Source organism: Camellia sinensis, chromosome 2, assembly GCF_055761805.1.
Source record: "Camellia sinensis isolate YWXY chromosome 2, ASM5576180v1, whole genome shotgun sequence".
Lineage (NCBI taxonomy): Eukaryota > Viridiplantae > Streptophyta > Magnoliopsida > Ericales > Theaceae > Camellia > Camellia sinensis.
Genome location: NC_138962.1, coordinates 147,882,997 through 147,895,307, shown reverse-complemented (window position 1 = coordinate 147,895,307; position 12,311 = coordinate 147,882,997).

Genomic DNA, 12,311 nt, shown 5'->3' with positions numbered 1-12,311 from the left:
GCAGCCCGAGATGAAAGGATGTCAGCCTATGTAAAGGAAGTGGGCAGACTGGGAGCCTTATTTCAAAATTGCAAACTGCAGCAGGTTAGCCGAGATAATAACAGCTATGCTGATGCTCTAGCCAACCTGGCTAGTGCAATGAAACTTGGAGAGGCAAGAACGATAATGGTTGACTACTTGTTAGGTCCAAGCATAGAACCACTGAACACAAAGCATGAAGCAATGTGTGTAGAGATGGGACCAAGTTGGATGGATGCAATAATAGTATTCCTTAAAGATGGAAAGCTTCCAGATGACCATAAAGAAGCGCACAAGATCAGACTGAAGTCGGCAAGATTCAGTTTGACAATAGAAGGACATCTCTACAGAAGATCTTTTACTGGACCCTTTCTGAGGTGTGTGCATCCTGCACAAGTTAAAGACTTTCTATACGAGATACATGAAGGAGTATGTGGAACCCACGCTGGGGGCAGGTCACTTGCTCATAGGGCCATTACTCAAGGGTACTGGTGGCCCTACATACAGAAAGATGCTGAAGCCTATGTCAAGAAGTGAGAGAAGTGCTAGAGGTTATACATCAACCAGCAGCAGACTTGAACCCAGTATCTAGCCCTTGGCCATTTGCCTAATGGGGCATAGATCTTGTTGGACAACTGCCTCAAGCAACTGGATAAAGGAAATACCTGCTGGTAGCAACAGATTACTTCACCAAGTAGGTAGAAGTTGAACCCCTTGCCAAGATTCGGGACGTTGATGTGAAGAACTTCATATGGAAGAACATCATCACCAGGTTTGGGATACCAAGAGCAATAATAGCTGACAATAGTACACAGTTTGACAGTAAGCTAATCTAGAGCTTCTGTGCAAAGTACAAGATCAAGAATTATTACTCTACTCCAAGCTTCCCTCAGAGTAATGGCCAAGCAGAAACATCTAACAAAGTTATCTTGAATGGGATCAAGAAGAGGCTGGAAGCATCAAAGGGAAAGTGGGTGGATGAGTTGCCTAGTGTACTCTGGGCATATTGAACTATGCCGAGAAGATCAACTGGGGAATCCCCATTTGCCATGGCTTATGGCACATAAGCAGTCATTCTACTGGAGGTCGGCATCCCAGGGATCAGAACCCAAGTAGTGGAGAATGGAACTAATGATGAATTTTTAGCCCGAGATCTGGACTTATTTGAAGAAAGAAGGGAGAAAGTAGCAATTCAGTTGGGGGCATACCAGCAGCAGCTTGCCAGGGCTTATAATAAGAAGGTCAACCCACGAGAGTTCCAAGTCGGTGACCTCGTCCTGAGAAAGGTTGTTGACAACAAGAAAGACCCAAGAGAGGGCAAGCTTGGCCCGAATTGGGAGGGACCCTATAGAATCATCTCGGTCTTGGGCAATGGGGCATATCGGCTTGAAAACAGCAAAGGCAAAGAGTTGCCAAGACCCTGGAACACTTGCGTAGTATGATTGACCAGATGCTTGACGATGTTTTTGATTGAAACATGACGAATAACTTAGACTTATTATATGACAGAGTTGAATTATACTTGCATATAATAGAGTTGAACTAAGTTGGCGATGTTTCTAAACGAAACATGATGAATAACTTAGACTTATTATATAACAAAGTAGAATTATATTTGCATATAATAGAGTTGAACTAAGTTGGCAATGTTTCTAAGCGAAACATAACGAATAACTTAGACTTATTATATGACAGAGTAGAATTATACTTGCATATAATAGAGTTGAACTAAGTGGATTATCATGGACTTGTCATGTCGGCAGAATCAGACGCAGATTGGAGCTAAGTGCATATCAATCAGATTAACAAAAAGACCAAGGTTGATAACCTCGGCCAGTCTTTGTTTGAACCTGACCTCGGTGACAAGGTTACAACCACATACTTAATGAGAACCCAAGTGGAACTTAAGTTCACATTAGGGGGCAGAGGGCTGGAGAATAATGCTTGGGAGTGGGAATTTACAAGCTAAAGCTAGTTTTAACACTTGTTGAAATTTTAAGAAAAATTTACAAGTTAAAGTTAAGCCGAGGTTATGTTAAAGGAAGTTGGTTTAACACTTGTTGAAATTTTAAGAAAAGTTTACAAATGGAAGCAAGGTTTTAAAAAGCGGCCGTAACCGTTACGTAACATCGTTACGTAATGGTTGTGGTGGTTACCGCTACCCGTTACAGCCACTTTTGCAGTGTGATTGAGATTCACAGGTGTGTCAGCCATAGCGGCTACTGTAGAAGTCGTAATAGTGCCGTAACAGCCGTAACGGCCTATTACGCACTGTTATGTAACGGTTCCGAACTACTTCTTTCGAAAAAAACACACAAAAAAAAAAAGGTGAAAATGGGGGAAGAGGAATAGAGAGAAGAGGGAAGATAAAGAGAGAAGATGGAGGAGCAACAGATAGAGAGAGAGAGAAGAGGGAAGATAAAAAACATGTTATTGATTTGTTGAAGCTGTAAGACCTATACTATTCTATACAGCTGCTATCACTCAATCATTTTGTTTGTGTGTGTCTATCTATATATTGTTTAATAATAATAATAATAATAATAATAATAATAATAATAATAATAATAATAAGTGTGGTCATTATCTATTTAGCTTGGTTAAAATATGTATATATATATATATATATATATTTAGGCTCTTATTTATTCTCTTACTTTTGTCATTGTTTATCTTATATATAATACTTAGTGATTGATTTTTTGTATAATATAAAGTTATTGATTATTAAAATAAAATGTAAAAAAAACTCAATTTATAGTGATTTAAAAATATGAAATATATTGGAACATACTTAAAAATTTACAAAAATTGATCAATATCTATTTTAAACCTAATAAATATGATCATGGAAAAAAAATATGCGTATCGATAAGTTTTTTTCAAATTGTGCGAAAAATAAAAAAATTAACAGTTCCAGTTACCGCAATCATTACGCTATGGCCTTTACACCTCGCAACCGCAACCGCGCCGCCGCTACCGTTACGGCCACTGCAACCGCTTTTTAGAACCTTGAGTGGAAGTTAACCCAACGTTATGTTGCAATAATAAAAGTTCCTGTTAAGAAAAGAATGAAGTGGCAAGTTGTAAATAACACTTGTGAAAATATTATGAGAAATATTTTCAAGTGTTAGGTCAAAGCCGAGGTAAACTGTTAGTGGGTATAGTCGAAGTATTCCACATCGAGAAGATTACACAGTTAAGGTGTATGTTGAAGACATGTAAATTATTCTAAGTATAGAATCGCACAAGACAGTAAAAGGAAGACAAACATTCAATCATTCTGAAAGAAAAAATTAGAGAATACATTCAGAGAAGGAAAGAAGGCACTTCAGCCTGACATTAAAGAGTAATTGTTCAAAATTACAAAAGTGGCACATTGGCCAAATTAAAGCTTACATTGATTCAAAAGTAAGAAAAAAGTATAAGATACAAGAAATAAAGAAACAAGACTATTCGGCGTCATTAGCTGGTTGAGTTTGGGGCTCAGTGGACATCGGGGAACTTTTCTCGGTGGCCTTCTCAGCTGCGAGCTCGACGTTGATCTCTTTAAGAGTCCCGTCGAGGCTCTTCTCGGCGATAAGCGCCTCGGATGATGTCTTCTCAGCAGAGGCATCCTTTGAGACCTCGTCCTCCTCATCATGAGTCAAGTCCAGGACTTGCTCATTTAGAGTTGGGGACTTGGCCCCAGCAGCCTCTTTGTTCTTCTCGGCCTTAGTGTTATCCTCGGACTCAGCTTTGTCCTCGGACTGGCTTTGAGAAGGGGGGGAATGGCAGGACAAGGCTGCTAGCATCCTTCAGAGGAGAGTCCTCGGGGACAGCCAACGCCTTCAGAGTAGCCATCCAACCAAGGGTAAAGCCCTTGTTGCATGCCTGTCTGACTTGTTTCTTATAATCCTCATTGACATCGACTGCCCCCTCGGCGTACGCCTTTTCATCAGCCGCTTTGGTCTCTGCATCCTTTGTGGCCAGGACAACTCAGAGCTCGGCCTGGGCCTCAGCAGTCTTCATTTGGGCCTCTTTCTTTTCGGCCTCAAGGACCTTGGCAATGGCCTCGGCAGCATCTGCCTTTTCCTCAGCCTCGTCCTGAGCTTTTTTGGCTGCCTTGGCCTGATCTGTTAAGGCCTTCATTTTGCCCTCAACCTTGTTAAGGGCCCTCTGCAAGCTAGCTGCCTCCTCGGTTTTATTCACCAACTCCTCCTTAATGTTGAAAGCCTGCATTGCGAATGAGTGGCCATGTTGGATCACTTAGCAGAAATGGACAAGACAAAAAGTTAGAAAAATTTTCTAAGTACAAAAAAATGAAAAATGTAAAGTACCAAAGTTTTAGGGGCTTACTTGTATGGAATGCTGCAACATTAGAGTGAAATTTTTGTATTCACTCATCTCGGCGTTGCGATTGAGATCGTTGGAAAAGAGCAAGGCGGTAGAGAGGGCAACGCCGACTTCAATATCATTGGCGCTGTCGCTAGCTCTAATCGGTTTGTCCTCGATGGTAATGGGGGGAGCTCAGGGGGCATTAGATTTCAGAGAGCCCGAGGTTGTTGCCGACTTAGACCTCGGTCTCTTTGGCCTGGTTGATTCGGAAGGTGCGGCCTCGGCGTCCCTCTTTTCGACGACGGAGGCACTTTTTTCCGCCTCAACAATTTTGGAGATCGGCAAGGTGTCTTCAGTGTCGATCTGAGTCACCGTTGGCTTGGGTTGGGCTTTCTTCAACCTTTTTGGTTTTAGCTTTGGCTGAGGCTGGGATTGTGTTGGTTGTGCGGTGACAGTATTGGGGATGTTGGCTAAAAGGTCGTTTGCAACAGCTTTCTTATGACCCATCTCGGCAACGATTACAGTTTGACGTAGGCGTTTGCGTTGAGATTGACGGATCTGTTGTGGAGCCGAGGTCGATGGTTGTTCTGCTGGATCAGAGGTTGACCTCTGATCTGGCTGAGGGGATGAAGTTATTGAGGGAGTCGTAGCAGAAGGAGGCAACTTGCTCTTTTTTGGGACGTTGAGGCAAGATGGATTTGTAAGTCGCGATGTGGTTGAGCAGCAATGGAGCTTTCCACTGCTCAATTGGCAGACCCAACAGATTTTTGAGGCCCTTGTTAGGAAAGAAGGACTTGCAGAAATCCTTTGGTGGTTGAGGGAGAGCTGCAAGGAAAAAACAGACGCTAGCACATATATAGAAGGAACAAAGTGTTAAAGACTTGAGAGCAAGTAAGGTGATTCTTGGCTTTTACCATCACCTTTTTTAAAAACTAATCGGCTCAAGGGATAGTGATGGAGGTCCTCATCTAGTGAGAATTCCCAATTGCCCGAGAAATAATCATCGCCGGCACCCTTGTTGGAATCAGGGAGGTCGGCGATGAGTTTGTATTGGGTCGACCTCGGCTTAAGATAGTAGATGTAGCCTTTTTCTAACTTAAGGCCACACATGGTATAGCAGTGCTGGATGTTGGCAAGAGTAACCCTAGCGTTCTCTTTTTTGGCTAAGGCTATTATGCCATTGATAACTCGGCAAGAGTTAATAGCAAGATGCATTGGGTTCAATTTATAGTAATAGAGGACTTCTCGAAAAAGGATGTCAAGTGGAAACCTGAGTCCACATTCTGTAAAGGCTACAACAGGGAAGGGCATGAAGTTCTTGTTAGGCATGATGGAATCTTCCTCTCTTGCCAACCTCAGATGGACGTCGGCCGGGATGGAAAACTCCTGCCTGAAATATTCTAACTTAGTTGGGGGTGCCTACCCTATACCTCCACATACCCATGACGTCGGCTTTGGGGAAGGTGTTGGATTTCAGAAGGAAGTGTTTTGTGGGTGTTTGAGGGACCTCGGCTAAAAACTGCAAGTGTGTTAGGGCAAATTTTTCTAAAAGATCTAAGGGGAATTCGTTTCAATTTTTCCTAAAAATCGTGAGTTCTACAACATGCCCAAAACCTAAGTCTATGTAAACAAGGATTGAAGGCAAGAATCTAGAAAAAAGACACAGAAAACAAAAACAAGAACAATGATTCAATGTAAAGAAAATTGATGAACTACCAAGAACACTATGACAGACTGTACAAGGGTGTGAGGCCAAAAACAGTGGCAAAATGAACAAAAGTGTAAGCAACGTGTGTACACTCAAGAATGGATTGGGCAATAGCAAAGTCATAAGATAAACATGCCCTAATACATGATTGAGTTCATATACACAGATTTGTAATAAAAAAACATGAACGAAGTCACAGTAACAGAGTACAAATGTAACAGAGTTCGAAGTGAACCAAGAACTGAAACCAGGAGGAACAGTGGTTTACCAGAGGAGTGAAACCGGTGTTAAGTACGTCAGAGTCAGGTGATGGTTACAATCGGAAAAGGTCAGCGAAAGCTTCACCGGAGTGGAAGAATGAAAGTGGTTGCAGAGCTTGAAGGCTTGAAGCAATGGTGGATTTGGGAGAGTAGAGAGAGAGAGAGTTTACACGAAAATGATGGTGAAAAAGTGAAAAGACGAAGAGAGAGAGAGGTGATTTTGATCAAACGCGGATAATGGTGACAAAATATCATCAATGTGCCTAAGACAACGTGCTTGTCAGACGACGCACGCACGAGCGATGCGACTTAATGGCGCGTGTTAGGTACGGCTCAGTAGGGGAAAGACGCATGGCAGAAACGGTTGAAATATTGTGCGTGATGGCTCACACGCGTGTTGAAACACTCGGAGTTCTTGATTTAATGAAGCAAAGACCTCGGCTACGGGGGCGATCTCGGCTCAATGAACTTGAATAGACTTGGTTATTGGTTCTAAAGCGTTGATGAAAACACACTAAAGTGTTTATCATATGGAAGTCGATGTGTGGCAACCTCGGCACTGAAAGACAAAGCGAGTTTAGCCGACATGATATGGGTTCAATGATATAGGTTTCATCACCTCAGTATGCCGAGGTAATAGAACCTAGGGGGCAGTTGTGAGGACATAATTTTTGAATGACAACACATGGCCGAGGTGGCACCGAAGTGTCAGCTGAGGTGCCACGTGTCCTAGTCATGACGCCGAGGTAATCTCGGCTAGGCCGAGGTTATCTGCGAAGATACAGGAATCCGGGATAAGCGGATAAGGGACAAGAGTCCTAGATTGGGAGAGGACTTCAGTTTGGATAAAGATAAAACTCTTAAAGAGTTTATCCCAATCTAACTGGGAGTCAAAGATTAGCATTGAGACAGAATCCAATGGAGCTAGGCTTCTATTGGGATTAGGTCAGTGTTGACTATAAAAGAGAGGCACCTTCGTGGGTCTAAGGTACACTTTTTGTATTCTGAATAGTGAGTTAAGCACTTTTACTATCTTTGAGAGATAACTAACTTAATCATCGGAGTGCCCCCAGGTAGACGAACCGCCACCGGAATCTCTTCTTTCTGTGACAGGTCGTTCGAGCTCAATCTATTCTGCTAGTGTTTTCCAGCTGAGTATCTGTTTGGCAGTATGGTCAGAAATTGACTCACACAGGAGAGTAGTTTCGTTATTTTCCTTTTGGCTTATAACCACAATCCCAAATCAATTTATGGCAAAAAAGCTGCTTTTGGGGTCTGAGTATGCAGCCAAACGCAGCTTATAATTGTGTTCCCAAAATGATGCTTAGATTAATTTGCGACAGAAAAATATTATAATCCCTAAATAATTTACTAAATTCTTCATATGGGTGTCAAATTCACACTAACCTATATATGTATGGGTCTCATACCCATATGAAAAATTTGGTAAAAAGTTTGATAGATTGTTTGAGATCCCTAAGACTATCTCCAATGGTTACTCATAACTGTCATTAAATTTAAATTTGATGAAAAGTAACTTCTTTTCCTGCTCCAACGGTTGTATCAAATTAAGGATTTTACTTTTTTTTTTTTTTTTTTTTATCAAGTTAAGGATCAACGTGCCTTTCATCAAATTACTGTTCATTACCATTGGATTTTCACCACCGGATGTTCTCCGGATAACCACCTAAAAGTAAAAATTTATAAAAAATTACATTGGCTGATCGACCGGTTGAACATTTGCCTGGTTGTTCGCCGGGTCGACTAGTATTCTAATAAAGTTTCAAAATTTTATGTTAAAACATTTGATATCAAATAAATATTTTACTCAAATTTAATACAAAAAATTTGATACACCATTAAAAATGCCTTAGACATAACTCTTTGGAACATTGTTCTTTGCGGCAATGAAAAATTGCTCATGCCTTTAGCTGTAACACTATAAGGCCTCATTTATTTTCAGAGGTAGAATGGAGGGGATTGAAAGTGAGGGGATTAATAGTGAGAAGATTATTAGCGAAGGGATTGACTGTGAGAGGATTAAGTAAACTTGTGTTTGTTTTTATGATAGTTGTTAGTATAGGATTGTTAAATTATTTTTATATAAAATAATAAAACAAATAAAAAAATACAAAAACATTAAACTTTAATGTTTCAAAAAAAATGCCCAACATGTAAAAAAATTTTTAAAAATAAAAATAAAATAAAAAATTTCCAGAAAAAAATAAAACAAATAAAATAATAATTTTTACTTAACAAAAAATACAAAAAATTAAACATTAATGTTCAAAAAAAAATGTCCGACATGTAAAAAATAAAATAAAAATAAAAATTAAAAAATTCTAGTCCGTCGGACTATTTTTTTAATACGAAGTACTGGAGGCCCATTTGAATCTCCTTGGGAAGGCATATCTTGATCCGAAGCTCACTATCAATACCCTCCCTATCTCTTAAAACAAACACAATATTAATATGTCTTATCTCACTACCAATTTCAATCATCCCTCTAACTCTCTAAACAAATGGGTTTTGATGCTCTGTCGTTGTCAAATAGAGTGCATTCATTTGTTCAAAAAGTGTATTCATAATTTTTTTTTTTTATAAATTGGATATTTGTAATCATATAATTAAAATTTAAAAATTAAATACTCTATTATTAAGAGGTTGTTTAGGAATAAATTATTTTAATAATTTTTTAATTTTTTATTAAAAGAATAGAAAAAAATTAATATATTTAAAAATATATATATATATATATATATTTTTTTATAGAAAACGCGATATTAAATAATAGGTTGTTTTAAAAAGATAATTAAAAATTAACTTTTAATTTTTTTTAAAAATATATAAAAAAATATGAGAGATAATATGATTCAAAATAATTTAAAAATTAAAAGATAATTTCTAACTATTTAACTATTTTCTTAAAATAGTCCAATGTAAATATTTTAACAACAATGATTGAGATTTTTTTTTTTTTTTAAGATCCCACAACTCTTTTTGAATCTCAATCATTAATGATGTAAGTCCTACACATACATAAATAGATCCTACATATACATAAATTATTGAGATTTAGGGGTTGTTTGGGATGTTCTAAATAAGTGTACTTTTTGACTTTTTATGAAATATAAATTAGGTTTAAAGTGATATGGTAGAGAAGTGATGTGACTTAGATAAGATAATGTGACTTAAATAAGATAGTGACTTAAATAAAATATTCAAAAGATGTCAAACCTAACCTTAAAAAGGATCGTGAGATCTCAAAAAAAAAAAAAAAATCCCAAACAATTTTCATATTTTAAATGGTATTTTTGCCCCTATTGTTAAGTCACCTCACTTGACAGAGCTTCACATGTTGCCCGACATTTTTGGCCACTCTATATTCTCTCTCTGGCTTTTCTCTCTCTCTCTTGCTTGTGAAGAGAGTGATGAGGTTAATGGACACATTTAGGCATAGTTTGGGAAGTTAGTTTTGGTGGGTTAGGAGTTAAAATAGTCGCAAAAAATAAAATAAGTTATTTTAGTCACAAAAAATAAAATATCAAATTCAACTCATAATCATTACACTATTCTCTCACAAAAAAAATCAAAAAGTTAAAAAGCCCTTCTCAAACTAGGCTTTTAAGTTCCAGGCTAAAATAGTCAAAAAGTCAAAAAGTCAAAAAGCTGACCCACTTCCCAAACGATGGCTTATATTGCCAGAAATCAGTGGCAATGGTCCAAATTAGGGGCAATTTCGTCATTTTGCAAGCAAGGCTTCTCAGGCACCTTTTCCTCTTGAAAATTTTTAAATTGTAATTTATTATTATTTTTTAATTTATTTCAAATGATACCAAACAAAAATCTATTTTAAAAAGTGAGTTAAAAGTCACTTCTCATCTTTAAATATATTTTTTTTCTCATAAAAAAAGTTAAAAAATAGAAAAAATTAAAAAGTCAATTTTTAATCATCTTCTCAAAACACTCCAAAGCCTTACTATTTATTTATTTATTTTTAAAAAATATAATATTAATATATAGTTATACATGCTGAATTGATTTTTTTTTAATTATAAATCTTACCATATATGACTTGTTTTGAAAAGTAAATTAAAAATTAATTTTTTGAATTTTTAAATTTTTTATAAAAAAACATATAAAAAAATAAAAAGATAATATGATAAAAAAAAAAAAACTACTTTTAACCTAATTGTTAAAACAAACCTAATTAATTTAAGCCCCGGTTTGGTTTTGATTTTGGACTAAATAATGACATATGGACAAAAAAAAAAAAAATCAAAAAGTTAAAATGTCAATAAAAAAATTTATCATTCCAAAACTAAAAGGTCAAATAAAAAAACCAAATAAATAAAAAAGTCTTAGACTAAAAAGTAAAAAAATTAAAAAATCAACTAAAAAATTATTGCCAAACGGCCCTAAAGCAACCCTAATATCAACCCCATAGGCACAACAACTTTAAAGCACAGCTGTATTTTCTCGCCCTTGGATAGGTGGGTGGGTGACTAATGGAGGGGTTCCTTTAGTGGTGAACGCATGGGCCTTTCCTAACAAAGGGCTCTTTTGGGAATAATGGTAAAAAGTCAAAAAGTTGGCTTTTTAGCTTTTTTAGTAAAAAAAGTCAACTTTTTTATCCAAAACAACCCAACTTTTTGTCAAAAAAGTCACTAAAAAAGTCAAAAAGCCAAAAAGTCAACTTTTTACCAACTTCCCAAAACACCCCAAAGAGTCACGTTTGATTAATGTTAGGCAATTTTGAGTGATTCACTGTAGAAATTTCGCATTGTATTTTGATTGAAACTTAATTTTACTTAATTTTATTAAAGATAGTCGATGAGATTCATTGATGTCTCGGTAATAAGTCTTTTTTAATAAATTAGGTTAAATCAAGTCGACAATGAACTATTCTAAAGTTTGAATTGTGGGTGGGATTTTTTTTTAGCATTTCTCTCAATCCCGCACAACAATTTTAAAGCAGGAAAATGTTTTAAAACTTAAAAAAAAAGTTCTAAAATAATTTTAATTTTAATTTTTTTTCTCCTTGTATTATCATTATCAGTTCAGTAAAATTGCTTTTAGAATAATTCCGTTAGAGTTCTCTATTATTAGAGTTTAAAGCACAGCTATACTATATTGTCCTCAGGTAGGGAATCCGGATCTTCGGCCGCCTTCCCAGCAGCCCTCTAAAACCAGGTCGTTTTGGAAGTTTTTTTTTTTTTTTTGTTGCCAAATTTAGAGAGAGAAAGCAGAGAGAGAGAGTGACAGAAATGGGGTTGAACCAGTAAACTTGTTGTTTGCCAAATTGATCACAGAGGCTAGTGAATTCCCCAGATTTGAAGGCAATGGACCATCAAAATTGTTGTTGTTGAGAAAGATCGCATCAAATCTTGCGTCGAAGAGGGATTCAGGAATGGGGGAAATTTCAATTTTAATAAAAAAAAAAAAAAAAACCCAAGACAGATTAAGGGGGCGTCTTCTATGCCTGTTCGGTCTGCTGAAATGAACGATCTTCTATGCCTCTTCTATGATAGATCAGCAGAAGACAGACTATTTGTGGTGAAACCGAACAGGTTCTGTCCCTCTCACCCTTTCTTCCTTTTTGACCCTCTCACCCTTTCTTCCTCTTTTAACCCTTTTTTCTTCAGACCATCAATGGAAAACCCATCAAAATTACGCTTAGATCCAGAGGGCTCGATCCAAAAAAATAATCAATAATTAAATGATTTTATGAACAGATCTGAGAGTCCCTCTCACCCTTTCTTCCTCTTTGACCCTCTCACCCTTTCTTCCTCTTTAACCCTTTTTTCTTCAGACCATCAATGGAAAACCCATCAAAACCCATCAAAATTAAGCTTAGATCCAGAGGACTCGATCCAAAAAAATAATCAATAATTAAATGATTTTATGAACAGATCTGAGAGAATGGAACAGTTCAGATCCAAAAAAATAATCAATGAACTTTAAAATTAAGGCAAAAACTATTCAGATCTATCATTCAAAAAATAATA